The sequence below is a fragment of the Carassius auratus genome, chromosome 21 (assembly GCF_003368295.1).
Source record: "Carassius auratus strain Wakin chromosome 21, ASM336829v1, whole genome shotgun sequence".
In the NCBI taxonomy this organism is placed as follows: domain Eukaryota; kingdom Metazoa; phylum Chordata; class Actinopteri; order Cypriniformes; family Cyprinidae; genus Carassius; species Carassius auratus.
This window is the reverse complement of record NC_039263.1, coordinates 5087626-5108134: the sequence shown is the minus strand read 5'-3', so window position 1 is coordinate 5108134 and position 20509 is coordinate 5087626.

Here is a 20509-nt window from a genome sequence, read left to right as displayed (position 1 = left end):
TTTTGCCTTGGAAGACTTGGAATATTAATATTTTTTAACAAATTATTACTGTATTTGTACCTGCCTGTTATATCCTGTGTTTTATTGACAGATAGTAGTTGTAGGGGCAGGGGTCGGGTCATGTGGCTACAAATGCGTAATTAAAAAATCATGCTAAAGGGGCACCCTGTGCATCGACAAGTGACTCTAAAGAGTCCTGACCAAATGTCAACATGTGACGAGTTTGGAGTGAGAATGTGTTGAAAGATTTTCAGTTAAAATAATATATAAAATTTCTGTCTGTGTCAATAAAATCTGTGTTTTATGTACATACCTTAAAGCAATAGTTCACCTCATGGCTAATGTGTAATAATCAGCTAATTTTCCTTTTAAATCTGACCTGCTCTCACTTTTAAGGACAGCGGGGATCCTGATGTTGAGGGAACTCCTGGGGGAAGAGTCCCTGCATCCCAGCGTGGCAGCTGGCCTGACTGTTGGCATGCAGCTAATGGAATGCCTAAATACATCTGGAACTCTCCTCATCTTCACTCCCACCCCATCCCCCAAGCCAGCTCAAGCTTCCATACACCCACCTAAGTCTCCCAGGATTGCCCGCAACATGGTGTTGCCCACTGAGGCCCCTGCATCGCGTGGGAGTCTGGCTAAATACAGAAACCAGACTCTACACCTGAGGAACAACTGAAGCACGGAATCACTCAATGCATGCGTCATGATTTTATTGTATTGGACAATAAGAAATATTGTGCATGGTAAGGGTGACCCCGAATAGTGGACGATCTGATGCTTCGATTCGAGGAGCCTGATTCGACTACCAATGTCACAGTTGAATATTTGTGGGATGTTATTGATTATGCCATTTTGACTATGGGGGAGCTCAAATGTCTGATTTCACATAGAACTACCAGTTTTCCTCCGATAAGTTAATATACAGCCCATTATGATAAAGCTTTAAATAAGAATCTGAAATAAAAAGAATTTTCAAATAAATATTTTAAGGTGCGTGAACAAATTTTAAATTTAACAAGACTCAAACTGACACAAGACAGAGGCTGGATTTTTTCCGATCAGGTAGGGTACAAGTGATTTCAGTCCAACATCCCAGCTGGTGTATATATATCGTGGATATATTATTTACCTGATATAAGATGGTTTTGGTTTTAAGACAAGCACTTCAATGTAGTACTTACGGTGATATCTCTTCAGCGCACAGCGCGAGCAGCACAAACAACAATGCAGAATATTAATAACTATTACTGGGACAGTCATACACATACCATTATAATGAGAACATCATTATAATAAAACGCTTTGAATTTTGAAAAATGATTAGTTCATTCAGAGCCACACATGCGTTCATGTGCATTCAAGCCCTTTTTGCAGATAGCCCAAAAGTTATTAATGTTTTGTTGCATAAATAACAAAGCATATTCTATATGAAATGATGAGTTTAATCCCACTGATTAAAAACTTGCCATCACATGCGTCACTCTACTGGTCATCTTCAGCACGCTCGGCTCAAAACACCCAGAACATTAACTTCTGTCATATCAGGAAAACGTAATAATGAGTGCACAAAAAAAAAAATAGAAAAGAAAAACGGTTTAACTAATCTTTCAATCGAAACATAAAACATTATTTTCCCAGTTTGTATCTGCGACGCGTTCATTACACATTTTCCCTGTGTGTAACATCAGTATGGCTGTCAAATGTCTGACTCGACTCAATGTATTTCGCCCTACATATGATTCGACTATCAGTCGAATATTGGCAAGATTAAAAAATTCAGATTCGACTATGAAAATCTTTAGTTGGGGATACCCCAGTACATGGCTTTTTATAGTATTTTATTAAATTAATAGTTCCAGTCCAGTCCTGCAAATTACCTGGTCACTTTTTCCATTTTATTGAAGGACACTGGAAAATTGAGGGCAGAGAAGGAAGCCTGACTTGAACCCAGCAGCATCACTGATCAAAAACACGTATTTGAACTCTTTCCCTGCCATTGCCAATTTTCCATTATTTATGAGACAACGCCTTTTCAACATTTTTTTCTGGCTTTCTGTGCTATTACACATTTTCTAAAATAGTACTGAACATCTGGATCAAAACACAGCAAAGCAGCAGCAGAAACAAGCAATCACGTGTACATATAAATATAATGTATGCATATTAATCAAAACTGTCTAACATTAGTGAATGAAATGTTGACATAGAACTGTGCAAGCTTTTGGAGTGTTGATGGAAGCCATCTCTTCTCTTATGTTTTGATGATTATTCTGAATCTGATATGGACACACTAAACAAGAGAAAAGGTGATATTCTCAGGGTTTTTTTTTTTTGTTTTTGTGAAACTTACCCACATTCAAGTATTGATACAAAATAAATAAAGAGGCTCTGTTCTTTTTTTTGTGTGTTCAAATATTCATATTTGATCAAAAATTCTGGTGGTGACTGGCATCATTTGGTAAAAACACCAGCAGGGAAAGAGTTAACTACAAGGCCGTTGCCCCTTGAATCTTTCATTCACTCTGCATTTTAATGATAACATAGTGGGAACTTGAAATAGTTTAAAATTATGGACTATACAGAGAGAACGCTAGTTATTGAATGCCTTTAGTAAGATGAATTACCTGATGCTCTTTTTTCATAAACTGATAAAGCACTGTGATCCCGTTAAAATGCTTAAGAACAGCTGTGCCTCGATTCATGTAAAATGCAGAAGAATCCATCGTCCCATGGGGGTCTGGGTGAGTGTTGGCCCTGTTTCTATGTCTGATTTATGGTGGACATCTCTCTGCACACCAGACGCCTGGAGACATGATGATCGTCCTGATGTGGGTGCTCTACTTTCCCATCTCCCGCCTCAGCACGAACGGACCACAGCGCCTCCTTCTTCTTCTTCTGTGTCTATATGCTCTCTCTCTCTCTTCGGCGAGCTTCATCATGCCTGAACAGCGCCACCTGCTGGTCAGATTCCTGTCAGACAGCCAGTGTTCTTACTGTAAATCATGTGTGATTTGTTGGTGTTGTTATGAATTGAAGGATAACCCCTACAGATGATCCATAATCATTTCATTAGGGCATATTTGGTCATTATTATTTATTACAGTACATTAAAAAACTGTTGCTGTTTGGGATTTATTGTTATTATTGTTGTTGCTTTGTTTATTGAAGATTTGGTTGATTTTAGCTACCTGTATTACTCTGTTCCTTGATTTGTTATTATGAATGAATTTATTTAAGAGCTACTATCTAAAAAGTCTGTCAAATCAGGGCCCGACCAACTCTTAATATAAAGGAATAAATTATATTATTTATTATATAGGGGGCAGCTGTGGCCTAATGGTTAGAGAGCCGGATTAGTTACCAGAAGGTCATCAGTTCGAGTCTTGGTGCACTTGGATGGGTTAAATGCAGAGCACCAATTCTGAGTATGGGTGACCGTACTTGGCAAATGCCATGACTTTCATAAATATAACATTATTTTGACAAGAGTTGGCTGATTCATTGTGAAATATAAAATATTTAAATTATTATTTTGTGTCTGTCTTCTTCCTATACATGTTATTTTATTATTATGTGTCTTGCTACTGTGTATCTACTAGAAGCTCTGCTACACAAATCTAATTCTTTGTGACGTTTGGATATTTTCACTTGAAAACAGAGCAAAAATTGTTGCAATTTAGCCACAAATGATTTAGTTTTGTTTAATAATTAGACCTCAAATAAGGTGAACTATACACATGAGTGAGCGATGGGTTAATCAGTGACACATCAGTGAGCAATTTTTCTATGTGTAGCAACTGACAAACAACTAATTCATCTGCAGTACTGTTCATCTCCTCCAGGGTGTCTCAAATATCCGTCTTCTGTAAGACAAGGCATTCATCACTCCGGTTTTCCTCCCTGCTCTTCACTTACTTATTCTTGCCCATATGGTCCTAAAGTCAATAGGACAATTTGGATGCCCCTTTTACTGGGCTCAAGGGGGAGATTGAAGCGTGGGTGAGTCTGAGGGCCATTTTGGGCTCTGTGTAATCTTTTAGTCAGCACTTCATGCAGGGGTGCCAGACACAGGTGCCATCCGGCCCTCAGTATGCTCGACAAGAGGTTATCTGCTTAACCATGCAGAAGGTGCAAGCAATAACAACTCACACAGACATACAGATGTTCACAGGCATCCTTGTCAATCCCATCCAAAAATCTTGATTTGCCCTCACAATCTTTTTGCTAAATTACGCAGATATTGTATTTTCACGGGGCATCTCCTCATTTATGTTGACCTTTGTTGAATACCATAATGCTAATTTTCTTGCTGTGCACGATTATTCTGACTGCCTGGTGCATCTTCATTATGGATTTAGACCTTTTTGCTAACATTCTGGGTCAAATAACGGTTGGTTGTTCAAATACTGCCTGCTGATGCCTCATTAAAAAATGTAAAAATTAAATTTATCGATAAGGGAGCCTGATCACAGCCTGCTCAGAAATGATCATTTTAGTAGCAGCATCACATACAATCTAATAATAATAAATTATTTTCCTTATAATACTATATGTGGACACATCAAAAGCACGTGAACTTCAAAAATGCCCATATGCAGACAATAAATCTCAATAGATCCCAGAAGAATGTTTCAGATGAGATCCATTTTCAAAAAATGATGATTGAGTTATATAGGAGATATGCTATTACAATTTAAAACAATCGGTTCTGTTTTAAACTACTTTAAAATATGATTTATTTCTGAGATGCAAAGCTGAATTTACATCAGCATCATTGCTCCAGTCTTTAATGACTACGTTTACATGGACATCATTAATCTAATTAATTCACCTTATTCTAAATAAGGCAATGTTATGATTAAAGAGTTTGCATGAGTTGCTTTTAGAATATTCATTCCATGTTCCGTTTTACATGTTATAGTACATAGATAGGTTAATGGCACACATCATTACTTCCCCACGTGACGCCATCTGACGTCCCCTTTTGGGTGTTTCATTTTTAATTTTACAAAAGCTTCAAGTGCATTTAATTATTTGTCATGCTATACATGCAAACAAGCGATGGCTTTGTTGAAGCCATGCTCCTTTGTCTGCTGTCAAACGGTCGACCACAGCCTTGTGTGTATCATGTCACAAAACGCAATAAAAGTCCTACACAGCGTTCACAGTGCGATTAAGGTGTGTTCATGTGAATACTGCACTTTAATAATGCGATTAAAATAGGAATAATCAACGTCTTAATTTGATTTGTGTTTACTATGAGTATTACTTTAATCAAAAATCTATGTTTACATGGTAGATTCTTCATCAGAGTATTGTCTTATTCCCGTTAAAATCAGATTTTTGTTGTCCATGTAAACTTACTGACTGATGCTACTGAGCTACTATGAAAGCCAGTTTTCACCACTGACTAAAAAATAAAATAAAAATAAGTCATTGTTATCTCAATTCTATTTTTCTTGCAAATGCAAGTTTACAATTGCAAGGGGGGGGGGGGGGGGGGGTTAGAATTTCAAGATAAACTTGCAATTCTGAGCAATAAAGTAAACATTGTGAAATATAACTTCATAGCTCTGCATTTCTTTTCTCAGAATTGTAAGATATAAACTCACAATGCTAGAAAAAAATGTATATACCCCTCAGAGTTTATCTCACAATTCTGGTACAAGAAATCAGAATTGCAAGAAAAATGTCCAATTTGCTTAAACATGCAATTGCAAGGGAAAGTCAGAATTGCATGTTTATACTTTGTTAATATCAAATCTGAAAAAGAAGAAGAATAGTGAGATATAAACTCACAATTGTGAGAAAAATGAAAAATGGGCTTCCATAGGCTACTGAAAAAATGAAAGTTCATCGACCAGTTTCTAAAGATGGATGCACACTACATTTCTCTCTCTGATGCTTAATGTCTCTAGGATTGTGTAAAGTTAAAATGAATGCTACAAATTCTCAAGAAACTGCTCTCCGAGATGAAATTTTAACATGAGCACACATTGAATTTTTAAACATTTTAGCATTGTTTTTCAGAAACATTTCCCCTATGTGCATACCCACAAATGAAATCCTGCAGGAGCTCCTGATAGCGCAGATATTGTTTGGGAAACGAATCCCTTCCAAATAGTGCTAGACTGGCCTGCAGGAAAGGATCGCAGAAAATGAGCAGGTGAGATGGGAATAATGTGGGTGTGTTGCTCCTGGTAGGTAGATTGAATAAAAGGGTAATGGATATAACAAGAGCGGCCCGGTGGGGACATGAGGAACAAGAATATTCTTGAGAGGGAAATGGCTGAGGCAGTAGAAAAAGAGAGGGGAGACCTTTAAAAGCTGAAGGGATGGAGGCGAGACCTCGGGTGAGACATCCCTGAGGCCCCGAAAACCTGTCGCTCAGATCCTGCGCAATCCCAGAAGGCTGATTATTTGACAAAGCAATCTGACCACCAGCTATATACCTGTAAGGCCTTTCTCGAAAATGTGACAGAACTGATGCCAAGTGCCAAATGAGGTGAGCTGTGCGGACTGAAGGAAAAGTGCAGAGGGAGAAAAAAAATAAATAGATGTGGGCGATGAAGTCCAAACGTTCTCACCGCAGCCTCAGAGGTGTTACTGTAAGTATTTCCTGATGGCTATGTGCATTGTGTAAAGCACATTCATTGCTCCTCAGCTGCCCCTGCACTGCAGACTATTGAGCTGTGCACAGCTAAGATGTGATTTTATTATTTTTTTATGTATATATATATCTCCTGTAGCAAGAACTGCAATTACTGGCAACACCTTGCAATTCACTTTGCCATTGGAGCATGTTTATCTTATTTGTAAAAAAAATAAAGGGAATACATTTGTAAAGGGAAACTTATAAATGCTTATATTCTTAGACTACCAAGTGAATTGGATATGTACATATCTGAGTGTGATAAATTACAGAAATGTTGAATGTCATACACTTGCTTTGCACTAAATTAATTACAAATGTTTTTGATGCACCCGTATTTTAAAGCTACATTTGAATGTTTATCTTTTTCACATTTTGTTGATATTTTTTCCTCTGCTTTAGCAGTGAAAATCAATAATCCAGCAGCACAACTTGTGTGTATAACAATATTACAGATACGTTTGGACATAATGAACCTTTTCTCCATTCTAAACGCCTCATTGGTTTTTAGTTAGCTTTTGTATATGCAGTAACAGAAGCTGAATTTTATAAAACCATGGATTATTCACAGTATCATCAACACAATTTTGATCCAACTATGTGAAAAATAAGTGTGTATGATTGTACTGAACGCATACTTTAAATCCTTAATCATAAAAAAAAGACTTCAAGTCAAGATCAAGCAGTAGCAGAATCAGATCTTTTAAACTATTAATATGTAACCAAATCATCTGACAAATTACGGAGTGTGTACAAAATTGTTCATGATAAGATCTAGAACATGCATTTTAAAAAATAAATTGTTTTATTTCATGCTGACTTATAAGTTATTAACTTATTGCATTTCATATACATTTAATGCTGCATGGTATTCAAACACTAGGATGGTTCGAGAAAATCCATAACAAACTGCTCAGCTTTTCCTGCAAGAACACAGTAAAATATGACTGTGAAAGATGGGTGGTAACTAAACAACGGAAACAACTGAAAAGGTTTGATTATTGAGTTGTCACCAGACTGTAGGAGTAGTTTAAAGATTGCTTGTATTGATTTATTGACCACGGTATCCTTCCTGAGCAATGTATCATCAGACACACAAAGCTGATGACTTTATTTTTCTGGAGGTGCCACCATTCATAGCTTAAATGCTGGGGATGGGGGATTTGTTTTAATTTTATCTTTTACTTTTTTGCGCTTGTCCAAAAAATGAGCACAAATATTAACATCTACCAAGTTGACCAAGGACATGCCTTGATAAAATTTCAATCCTGAGCCAATTTCGGTAACACTTTAGAATAAGGGTCCATTAGTTAATGTATTAATTAACATGAAGAAGCAATGAACAATACATTTATAGGTGTATTTATTCATCTTTGTTAATGTTAGTTAATGAAAATACAGTTATTCATTGTTAGTTTATGCTCATTAACAGTTTTGATTTGATTAATACATGTTGAAATTAACATTAACTTAGATTAATAAATGCTGTAGAAAGATTGTTCTTGCTTAGTTCATGTTAACTTAAGGCTGGTTCACACGGCAGGATAATTGGGCCGATTTTAGCCCCGATTCAGCCCTTCCGACAATCTTAGGATGCTCCGATTATCGTAAAATAATCTGATCAAATATTCCTGCCGTGTGTGGTGTGTTAAGACTAATCTCCTCTGCTCGGAAGAATGTCGGGACCGCTCCGATCTCAAATCGGGGATATCCAACATGTTGGATTTATTTGGCCCGATTTCTTCTCGTGTGTGGTGTCCCCCGAGGACAAACAATCACGCAGCCTGTGGACTGTGGCGTGTAGCCAATCAGAAAGCGAGGTGACGAGGCAGTGATAGTACCGGGAAACAAACTCAAAACAGCCGGCGTATATAATATAACAAATACAAATAAAGTCGATGGGCATAACTACATCCACAACTGCAGTCCACCAGAGTACATGGAAACTAATATATGAACGTTTATTTCAACGGTTATTAATCTGTGTAGTACGTAACAACATTTCTATGAGATAAAACAACAACTTATCTCCATATCATGATATAGCAAGTATAGTCCATGCTCGCGTCGTCTCCACCTCTTTGACCATCGCCTTTTCTTATTTTTCTTATGTTTTTTTTCCCGTTAAAAACAAAGCACAAACTATGGCCACTGCATCCTCTTTGTCCGCCATGATTGTTTACTCTAAAGTCACGTTTGATCTCGAGGGATTTTGTGAGATTTCCCGTCTGACCTGGGAATGCTCGGGAGTCAAATCGGTTCGTGTGTGATGTGTTGATATTGCCGTGTGGCTGCACACCACACACGGAGCGACCAAAACTGTTAGACCCGTGATTTTTTATCGCCGTGTGTGGGGTCTCTCAGGTTTGGAAAATCTGCCGACAATTTTAAAATCGTCCCGTGTGAACCAGGCCTTAAGTAGTTAACTTACATTTACTGATGGAACCTTATTCTAAAGTGTTACTTTCATTCAAAAACACATTATGGATGCTCATCACATTTGATGTACTTTTTTTTCTGACAAACAAAACAAAACAGATTTATGATTAACTTGCAAGCTACAGTAGGTCTGCCTGCAAGAAAGCTAAATGAGTTACAAAAACAAATCCCTCAACCGTAGCCTTTGTTTGGGTTTCATTAAAACTCTCCACCACACTTGGAGAAACGCTATGAAAGATAAGAAACATGCAATGAAAGATTAAGCCTGCCCTCAAGTTTATATATTTTTTTAAGTTTAGAGTCCTGTTTGACAAAGCTGGGTGTGTTTTCTTTATGCACACCTTTGGCCCTGTGCACTTTTACTCTAACAAACGATTCACACTCTTAGACTGAATTGTCTATATTTAAAAAAAAAAAATATTCAACTGGGAATATACATATAAGAATTCTGTCATTTTTCAAGTGGATTGAGTGGAATTATCAAATTTTACAAGTGGAAATTACATTTAAATATTACTATTTAAAAAATGATTTCGTGCTAATCTCATAGAGAGCATTTTCTGTTTTCTGCCTGGTAAATAAGTATGTTAACTTGTAGAAATTAAGGTGAAAATTGCTGGATAAGAAACAACATTTGGCTAAGTAGTTTTAACTCAGGAAATACATCTGGTTTCTGTATTGTTCTATTTCTATATTGTTCTGTATTTTAATATGGTATATTTTGTTTAAATATCATAATTTAATCAAATAATATATTATATTTTATAATCAATTTTCATATTTTAAGATTCAAGGTCTTGGACAAAATAAACCCAGCATTTATACATTGCAGTGCAAGTTTTTTTTTTTTTTTTTTTTTTTTGCAAAACATTTAAAGAGCACCTATAATGGAATTTTGAAACTTACCTCTCATGTAGTGTGTAACATAGATCTAAGTGAACAAAAACATCCTGCAAAGTTTGTAATATGACAGTGCACCGTATATAAAGTTATTGTCTTTCAAAAGTAAGAGTCGATTGTGAGTCATTTTTATGAATCGTTAGAAGATCGAAGCTTTTACTCTGACTAGATGATGTCAACTTGTCAAGTTATTTGAATACAACACGCCCACTTATTACGCTCCAAGACGCCAGTGAAAACTAGAAAGCATCATGGCAACGAGCAATGTGTTCTGAAGTGCGACTCAAAAGCAAACTTTTTTCATCTGCCCAAGGATGAGCATTTGAAGACTAAGTGGCTACAATTCATATATACAACTGTACCACAGAAGTATAGTCCGAGCCTTGTGCTTTGTTCACGCCATTTTGAAGACGATTGCTTTACCAACTTAAATGCAATCAAACTTGGATTTGCGAGCCGGCTGATATTGAAGGAAGGTTCAGTTCCAAGTGTATTTGCATCAGCTTCCTCCTCCGTATCACAACCTTTAAGTATGTTATTAATAATTGTTGCTTTTATGTTGTATGTAGCATGCTTAATAATTGTTTGGTTTGTTGTGTAAGCAGCGTTTAGCTTCTAGGTCATCAATGACAATTGTATTGAGATATGTGAATTGTTTGTCGTTGTTTTCGGAGTTTTCTATAAGAATAGAGGCATACCTCGTAGTAACGTAACGTTACTGCTTTTTTTTTTTTTTTTTTGTAAAAACGTTATGTTTATGCATCGAGTTAATGCAAACAAAGACTGTGCTTTTACAATATGAACTCTGGGCTTGCTAACGTCACGTAAAGGCGGGGTTTTGAAAAGTGTATCACTAAACGAATCATTTGAGAATCGCTGTCAAAACAGGTAAAAATAAATGCATATTATAAAAAAACTAAAGTCTTTTTTGTCATTGCATGCATGCAAAACTGTTGTTGGGGACTTCTAAAACAATATTTGGAACATTTTAAATGCCATATTAGGTGCTCTTTAAATTTGTTTTAGGGGGAAAAAGCATCCATTGTTTAAAAAAAGCATAAAAGTTGAAGAAACTCTAAGATATTACAATATTCATACAGTGTAGTGATTTATTAAACATCCAAGCTAAGACGCAGAAAACTTGTCTATGTGGTTGCTTTCAAATGGGTTTTTTGTCAATCTTTTTTTATGATCTGCAGGTCTCTCAGAACCTTGTACCTTTAAATAATGAGCTTTCCAAGCTCTGCTTACAGGGTCATGCCTTTGAATAAAGTTATGGGTACTGAATACATTCTTTTCATTGCATGGATTTTTCGAGTAATTTTCTGCTAAGCTTTACACACGGGATGAATACTGTTCTGGGGGAAGGGCCTCTGGCACTGCAGCTGCCATATCCCATGAGCACCACCGCCTCTGCAAAACAAAACGACGTGTCTTATGGTTTCACATCAAACACACTCAGAATAAACACATCCAGCTTCTTTCTTCACAGTGGATTACACAGAAGTTTTCCTTGTATTGATGTGAAGGATTTTTTTTTTTTTTTGCAGTCTCGCATCTATTCTCATCTCAGATCTCTGAGGGTTCACTGGTGGGCACACCAGGGGATAATGGATTTGATCATTAAGGAAAATGATTGCATATTATGCGCAGTCATTCTAAATATATGGGGAAGTGCTGTATTGTACAAAATAAGACACTTTAAAGGTTAACAATCCCTCTCTAATCTCGTGATGAATCCAAGCTCCTGATTTTCCCTCAGTCACAGAGTAATTAATTTAGCTCATCTGAATGTTTTGTAACCGTATGGCTAATGTGTTTCCTTCTGACTGTTGTGTTGATGTTTATTAGCTTTTATCAGTCAATGACGAACTCCATTCACACAGCACATCCATCACAAAGGTTCACATCTGCAACACTTACCCCCAATCCAATATAATTGTACCCTGTGGCTGTATATAGTTTCCTTCAGAGCAGCAGAGTTAATAATCAGACTAGATATATGGAACCTTCTGCTTATTGTGGTCATTGAGTTGATCAGCTGACCTTTGACCTTGGCTATGATTGCCAGAAGAGAAATCCTAAAGAGGAGAAAATCGACCACCTGTAGAAAAATTAATGAGAGCAATCATAACGCAGTAGGATTGGAAGTCCCACCTGTCAGTTAAGAGAGATAATTGGCTTAATGATATAATCTGTTCTGTTTATTGGCCAGTGTTGTGCAGTAGCACTGAAACTATTAGTTTACAGCAGGGTCAATCGTCTTTAGCCCTGGAGGGCCACTACTGCAGAGTTTAGCTTAGGAGTTCCCGACTTCTTGCACTCGATGTCCACTTACCTCTAGAGTTTAGGTGCATTCATGCCAAGTTCTAATTACTGTAATCACAAGATTAGGATTGTAAAAAGGATTCACATCTTTGTAGAACTCGCAGTTACATCTTGTAAACTGGAGGCTACAATCTATACTGTGTAACCACTGTGCCACCTTTCTGCCGCAGATTCATATTGGGATTGATAGTGTTGCCATAGCAATATATAATTCTGAGTCGGAAGATGTGAACAGCTCCGATTGGAATGTCACGTGTTGTCATCTCCTAATTACGGTAATTACAACATGGCATGAATGCAGCATTTAGCTCAAACCTTGATAAATCGAATCTGTCTGTAACTTTCCAGTAATTCTGAAGACCTTTATTAGCTTGCTCAGGTGTATTAAATAGGTTTGAAGCTAAACTCTCCTGGAAAGTGACCTTGAAGGCCTGAATTGAGAATCCCTGGTTTAGCTGTAAACTGCAGATGCTGCATCCATTGCATTCGTCATATTTTCTTGCATCCTCAAACCCCTGTTCCGGTTTTGCTTTTTGATTAGTATAACCATAAATTAAAACACCTTTCTTGCAATTAGCAACACAGAACATACAATTGGAAAACAAACCTTTGGTTATGCAACATGGGTTCCCTTTGTAAGGAATGAGATGCTGCATCACTAGCTGATGCTATGTAAACCCTGCAGATGTGATTGCTGTCTGAAGCCTGAATTGAAAATGACAATACATTAGAAAGTAGAAACAAGAAAAAGCATATGTGAGCAGATGCATGTGTAAAATTACAAGGTCATCAAATATTAAATAACATATACATCAAAACGGTCAACTGAATTACCGAATGAAATGTCGACCCAGGAAGTGGAATCTTAGAGGTGTTGATAGAAGTGATCTGCTCCATCTACGGTTTGATCGTTCTTCTGAATATGATCTGAACAGAGTCTTTGAGAAAAACATAATTTTTCTCAGCTTTTTGTTTAAAATGTTGCTGTTTTATGAAACATACCCACATTTAAGAGTTGATTAAAAAAACAACAACTGTATTTTATATTTTGTTTAAAAGCAGAGTCTCTGTTATTCTTTTTACACATTGTATGTTCAGACATATATGCAAGAAAATATTCTGGGGGACATAAAAGTTTTGTTAAAATTATTAAAATTCTAGCAGAGGTTGACAACACTGGTGGGGAAAGAGTTAAGTGTAGCATAAGCTGGAGATGCAGAAAATGCTGGAAGGAATGCAAGCACTGAACCAACTAGGCAGTGAACTGGCTCCAGACTGCACTCTCTGCACCACTGATGCAAACAGTAGGGGACATTCTTGTATTCATGTGCAGGGGGCTTTTGGATTCAAAATGGTCTTTTTAATCTCTCACCAACAAGAGACACACTCTGTCTTCCCAAACTGTTGTAAGAACTGCTGGAAGCAGATGTCAGGAAGGCATATAAGCCACATACTGTATGAGCCAAGACATCTTACCCAGAAGTGATGGAGGAGAAAGAAAGAATTAAAAGGAGAACTGGGCTGCCTCTGCCTGGCCGAACCTCTATCAAATGTCTCAGCCTCCATTCTCCGGGCCTCAAATCATGCCTCCAGAATTGTCCTTAGTGCCAGAAACTTTTTCTGCACCCAAAGAAGAATGTTCTATATTAACCTCCACATATGGCTTTATGTGCTTGACTATCAGCTTTTACCACCCTGATGACTATTATGAAAGTTGTGAATGTCCACAAGGAAACAGCTCTAAACCAGAAAAAATTCTAAAATCGCTAGGCAATTTAAGTGCCACAGAAGAAGATCGCTCTTCCAGACTCTAAAGGTTGGGTGCCCTTTATAAACTAAACCCCAACCTTCTGATGAAGGATCTTGCAGTGACAGATTCCACTCAAAGGTACAAACTGGGGCTGTTACCAAGGTAATATGGTCCGATAGCATAAGTGAGGAAGAACTACTTGACAACAGTACCATAGGAGAATGAACTGCTATTAGAACCAATAAGCCTGTAGACAGACCTATAGAAATGTCAGTTACTGCTCTTAATTACTTTAGAAAAAAAGAGAATTAACTGGAAACAAGCACCAAAAAAATAAGTCTTGCACTGTGTGAGAGTTCAGTCCCACCTCAAAAAAATGGACTGGGGTTCAACCACCATTGCTCTTTTGGATTTGAAAACACTGGAACCAGAAGCCAGAGCCATTTCCTATAAGGCTCCTTTCTCCAACAGGGAATTAATTTCACAATCACCTGGCATCCAATCCTTGTGGGGAGCACTTGGTTAAAATGAGGCAAACAGTGACTAAATTGGACAGCATACCCTTCTCTTAAGCCGCGTTTCCACCGCAGGAACTTTACCCAGGAACTAGGGACTTGGTCCGGTACTTAATATTACTGTTATTGTGTCATGAAATGTAATTTTAAAAGTATTTCAGGCGAGAATGTAGTTGTTTGAAACTCAAATCTGTTGTTTATTTATAAAGACAGCGCCTATTTAAAAATGTGTTTCGCCGATCTCGTAGACGGTGAGCTCCACTCGATCAGCGGGAGCTCAGTCCTCATGTATCCGCAGAGAGCAGCCTCTCCTGGGATAGACCTTCTGATATGTGCCGCTGGCTCTGATGTGTCTTTAGTGGTTAAACATAAAATATAATTCAGCTGCGGGGTAAATCTAACAGGTTTTCTTTGGTCTGTATTCAATTTATCTATATGTTAAAATGAAAATAAAAAGGCAAGTCTATATAATATTTCTTTCATTGTAATGGCTGTATATAACGTTACACTTATCCCTGAACTAAGTACATTTCTACAGCTGTTATTATGTTTAAATGAAAATGAAAGGAGGCAGTGGTATTTTATATCCTATTTCGTTTTATTGTAAATATACTGAGGGGAAAATTGCAGTAGCCAAAGCAATCTGAGTTCACGCTGCATTGGTTGAGTTCAACCACCATTTATTCGGAAAATTTTCAAATATTACTGTTATTGTGTCATGAAATGTAATTTTAAAAGTATTTCAGGCGAGAAGTAGTTGTTTAAAACTCAAATCTATGGTTTATTTATAAAGATCATGCCTATTTAAAAAATGTGTTTCGCCGATCTTGTAGACGGTGAGCTCCACTCGATCAGCGGAAGCTCAGTCCTCATGTATCCGCAGAGAGCAGCCTCTCCTCGGATAGACCTTCTGTGCCGCTGGCTCTGATGTGTCTATAGTGGTTAAACATAACATATAATTCAGCTGCGGGGTAAATCTAACAGGTTTTCTTTGGTCTGTATTCAATTTATCTATATGTTAAAATGAAAATAAAAAGGCAAGTCTATATAATATTTCTTTCATTGTAATGGCTGTATATAACGTTACACTTATCCCTGAACTAAGTACATTTCTGCAGCTGTTATTATGCTTAAATGAAAACGAAAGGACGCAGTGGTATTTCATATCATATTTCGTTTTATTGTAAATATACAGTAAGGAAAATTGCAGTAGCCATGACGAGCAGACTGAAGTTATCAAGTACGCTGCTGTTTATAGATTTACCGGACTTGCGTCGTCGCAGATATCACACTCCTGAGACGAATGCACAAAGTCTGAACCAACTACCGAGGATGCACGTCCAAAATCAGCGTACTTTTTAAAAAAAAAAAAATTATCAGCGGTACTTTGTATTGAGAAACGCGCGCAGATCTACGTCACCAGTCTATTTGCCTAATCTACCCGGTACTTTACACCGCGGTGGAAACGCAGAAAGCAACAGGTCTGGGGGGAAAAAAGTTCCTGGGAAAAAAAGTTCCTGGTACAAATGTTCCGGGTAATTTCGGTGGAAACGCGGCATAAGTCATAAAGAACCTAACAATTGGCAAAGCTGGCAAATGGGCTGAGAGAACCGTCAGCTGTTTTGAGCCTGAGGATGAAGACTTTGGTTCACTCAATGACCACTTAGGCCCATTCAAAACAACATTTGTAGTCAGCGGGTGAGATATCAGAGACATAAAATCATTCATGAACGTGGTGGGTGAGGCGAGAAAATGTAGTCTGTCTAACCGACATGCACAATAGAGGCAAATTCTGTTGTCATAGCCACGACCTGTTAATCCACGAAACCATTCAGAATGTGCAATTGAGGGTTTTTGTCCACAATGCAGAACATGGCCGATGGTAGAATGCACAGTATCGCTCATTATGAATGGTGCTGCATGCATTGTGCGTTCACAACTGGTTGTAACCATGATGTTGTAGTCGTGTTTAGAGGTCAACCAATTGATTGATTTCGCTGGTGATTTCGGCACCAGTAACTGATTAGTGAAAAAAAAAAAAAAAAAGTATAGTGCCGACTTCAGTTACCCAGGTGAGCCCGGTTATCAGCTTTTAATGGTTGTTATCGAGGGAAAACATACATCAGAATGTCACGACTGACCAATCAGAATCAAGTATTCCACAGAGCCGTGTAATAAATGTTTTTAATGTACTTCACGTCAGGTGGTTCTTGGCCTCCACGTCATGCATTCAAATTGTTTAACGCACAGCTAGCTGTAAGTAAGTTCAGTAAGTTCAACATTTGAGTCGAGTAAGGAGTAAGTTCAAAATTTGCACATGCATCCAATGAAATCATGTACAGATTTCCCAGTCATTGGATAACATATATCAAAACACTGACAATAAACCTTCCTCTTACAGCACAAAGCATATAATAGGTTTACTATGTTTTGAATACCAAGTTATCACCACAATATGCAGTTGATGTTCATTTTATTATTTTAGCTAATTGTAATGTTTTCTTTTGCTGCATTTGTACACATTTAAGATCCCATTCTTGTCTTAATGTCATTATTTTATGATTTTTAATCTTGATGAAGTTTTGAATATTTCAGTGTTTCTCCATTCAAGCTGAAGGAGCTGTAGTACTGCATCTAGATGACACGGAGTGAACCGATTGCCTTAAAGGAAATTTGTTGCCAGCCTTCACTACGGTTTCCATAGTTTGACCTTAGATGGGTCTTACCATTATCTTCAAGTACGCTAGACTTCTCCCACTGACACTGAGTTCAGGACAGTGGCTCTCATGTGAATAATAAGCTTTGTATACTGCGAGACCTGACACATCTAGGTTATGACACACTTTTTGTGTAGTTTGTGTAACTGAGTTTTGTCATATTTCTTCCTGAGTATTTTTAAAAGGATTTCTGTAGGGATGCATAAAGGGTTTTTGCCTTTCCCAGCTACAAGATATGTGGGCCACAGTTCTGGAAGCAGCACAGCACTTTTGGGACTTCTCGTTCGAGAGGATGTCTTGCTGCACACTGACCTGGCCTTTGTGCACATCCTGGGCTTTGTTTTTGTTTTTTCACTTCTACAATCATTGAAATCTTTTGTTCTTACTTTAAGTTCTCAAATAATAAAAAAAAAAAAAAACATCAAAATGTGTTATAGGCGCAGGGGTAATTCCCAAATCAGGAAGTCTTCAGTTTATAAAGTTTCCAAGTCGTGTAGGAATGTGAGCTTCAACCAGTAATGTACATTAAAGCAGACCTGCAAACAAATCTAACACATTAACAAAGCAAATGCGTAAACTAGCAGAGGTTATTCTTGAATAACAGTTTTCAGCACCTCTAACTCAAAAGAGAGTGTTTTTGGAAATAGTAAAAAAAAAAATATTCCGGAATTCCTTTAAGGGGTAAGGCATACAAATGTCAATATATTTGAAACTCAACAACTGAAGGCTAGTTCCACAGAAGATCAATATTGTACTCTAACTCCAATGCTTTTTATACAGTTTTATAAAAATTATTATTATTTCAGTTTTGACTCTGCATCTGAATAATGTCAATCTTTTTTTTTTTAAGAGTATACCTTCTTTGACTAAGAGAGTACCGCAGCTCAGCAGTTTATCAGCAGTTAATTTGACAGCGACCGCTAATTGCAGTTATTTTTCTGCTAGAATCATGCAGCTACAGTCAAAACACAACTGCATATCTTGCCTCAGAAGCTCTCTGCAGGGCTTCAGCATGGTGTTTAGTATTCTAGCTGCATAGGTGTGCATGATTACATGATCATGTGGGCTGAGCTTCGGCTGGAGGATGGGAGTGGGGGGAAGAGAAAGAGTGCGAGGTAATGTAGAGTTGTATGGAGAGGGGGTAAATAGGCCAGGCTAATCCACAACATTAAACCAAGAGTATGATTAGAGGTACCAGAGAAAAGGAAGCAACACATAACAAAGGAAATCCAATGAGGACCACAAATAATGGGACTTTTTCTGCTGCCTTTGTTAATTGAGAGATATGTAGGCCTATGCATTGGGCAGATTTAAAGACTGCTTGGAACTCTATGCACAAAGAGTTTGCTGAGAAAGCACAATCCTTTTGTAGTGTGTTTGATGAGTCTATTACTGAAGTAAAGAGTATGGGTTTTATCAATGTGTTTGTTTAGTTACTGTGCAGGTGTAACCCTGAGCATGTCAGAATTGTCATTATTGTTTCATAGGATGCATGAATATCAACATATTATGCAGCAAGTGTGTGAATGATTACAGTATGTTCAGCAAGGAATACCAGTTTAATTGTGATAGAAAACACACACACACACACACACACACACACAGACACACACATTTGTTTTTGTGAAAAGTGGGGACATCCCATAGACATAATGGTTTTTATACTGTACAAACTGTATATTCTATGGCCCTACACCAACCCTACACCTAACCCTAACCCTCACAGGAAACTTTGTGCATTTTTACTTTCTCAAAAAAACTCATTCTGTATGATTTATAAGCGTTTTGAAAAATGGGGACATGGGTTATGTCCTCATAAGTCACCTTCTCCTTGTAATACCTGTGTCATACCCATGTCATTATACAGAGATGTGTCCTGATATACTGTATCACATAAACTTGAGCACAGAGGTCAGTAGAATTAAATATATCTTTGTACAGTCATATTGTTTTCACATTTAGATTACCTTTGCAATCATATAACATTCAAAGTTAATATTAGGAGGAAAAAAATATTAATTTTTAATAAAGGCCATTCTTTGTTTATTTGCATCTCCAAAAATGCATAAATTAAACCCATTGTATTGCATTTATCCTCTGCTGCTTGGTTGCTAGGAGTTGTATTAACACTAGAAAACGACATAGCAGTCTGCACAGCATGAAAATAATTTATGGTATGATATTAATGATATCAAGTAAGTTCTCACTTTATATTAGGTGACATAATGTACTTATGTCAAAAATAATTAATTGTTTGAAACCATGTACATTTTACTACTATTGAGTAGTGTACAGTTAAGGTTAGGGACAGTTTTTGAAAGGGTATTGGGTTAGCAGTATAATTATGAAAGTAACAAATACAAAGATATACAGATTTAAGTATGGGTAACAAGTAAACTTGTATGTGCATAATAAGTGTTCTGTAGCAAATATTGATTTAAATGAAAGTCATTGTAAAAAAAATAAAAAAATAAAATAAAATATATATATATATATATATATATATATATATATATATATATATATATATATATATATATATATATATATATATATATATATATATATATATATGTAGTCCTCAAGTAGGAATATATGTCTGGTTTTCCACAGCATTATTCCAAGATGTGAAATTGGGGGGGTAAATATTCACAAATGTTTTTGTCTTGATTTGATTTGATTTAGCATTCAGCATCAGTAGCATTTAGGTGATTTTCTGTTATTGTTATCTGGCAACAGTACTAGATTGTTTTTCCACATGAGTGAGCAATTTGGGCACAGCTTTTCTAGCGCATGAAATTGCCCACACGCAATCCAACCAATAAGAACACAGAACAATGACAAATCCCTCTGTAACTGGAACATATTTCAGAAAAGTCAATTTAATCATTTACATTTTACTATTGATATGAATTCCATGTTACACCTCAATTGGCAATGAAATTCATATAATAGTATTAAGAATGTGCCAATGGGGCAGTAAGAAAACTCATTCTGTCATATAGCTTGGGTTTATGGAGCATTATGTGGACTGCTGTAGATAGATATTGCTGGAGAAACCATATATGTGACCCTGGACCACACAAGCAATCTTAAGTGTCCTTTTTATAAAATTGAGATTTACACATCATCTGAAAGCAGAATAAATATTATTTCCATTGATGTATGGTTTATCAGGATTGGACAATATTTGGCCGAGATA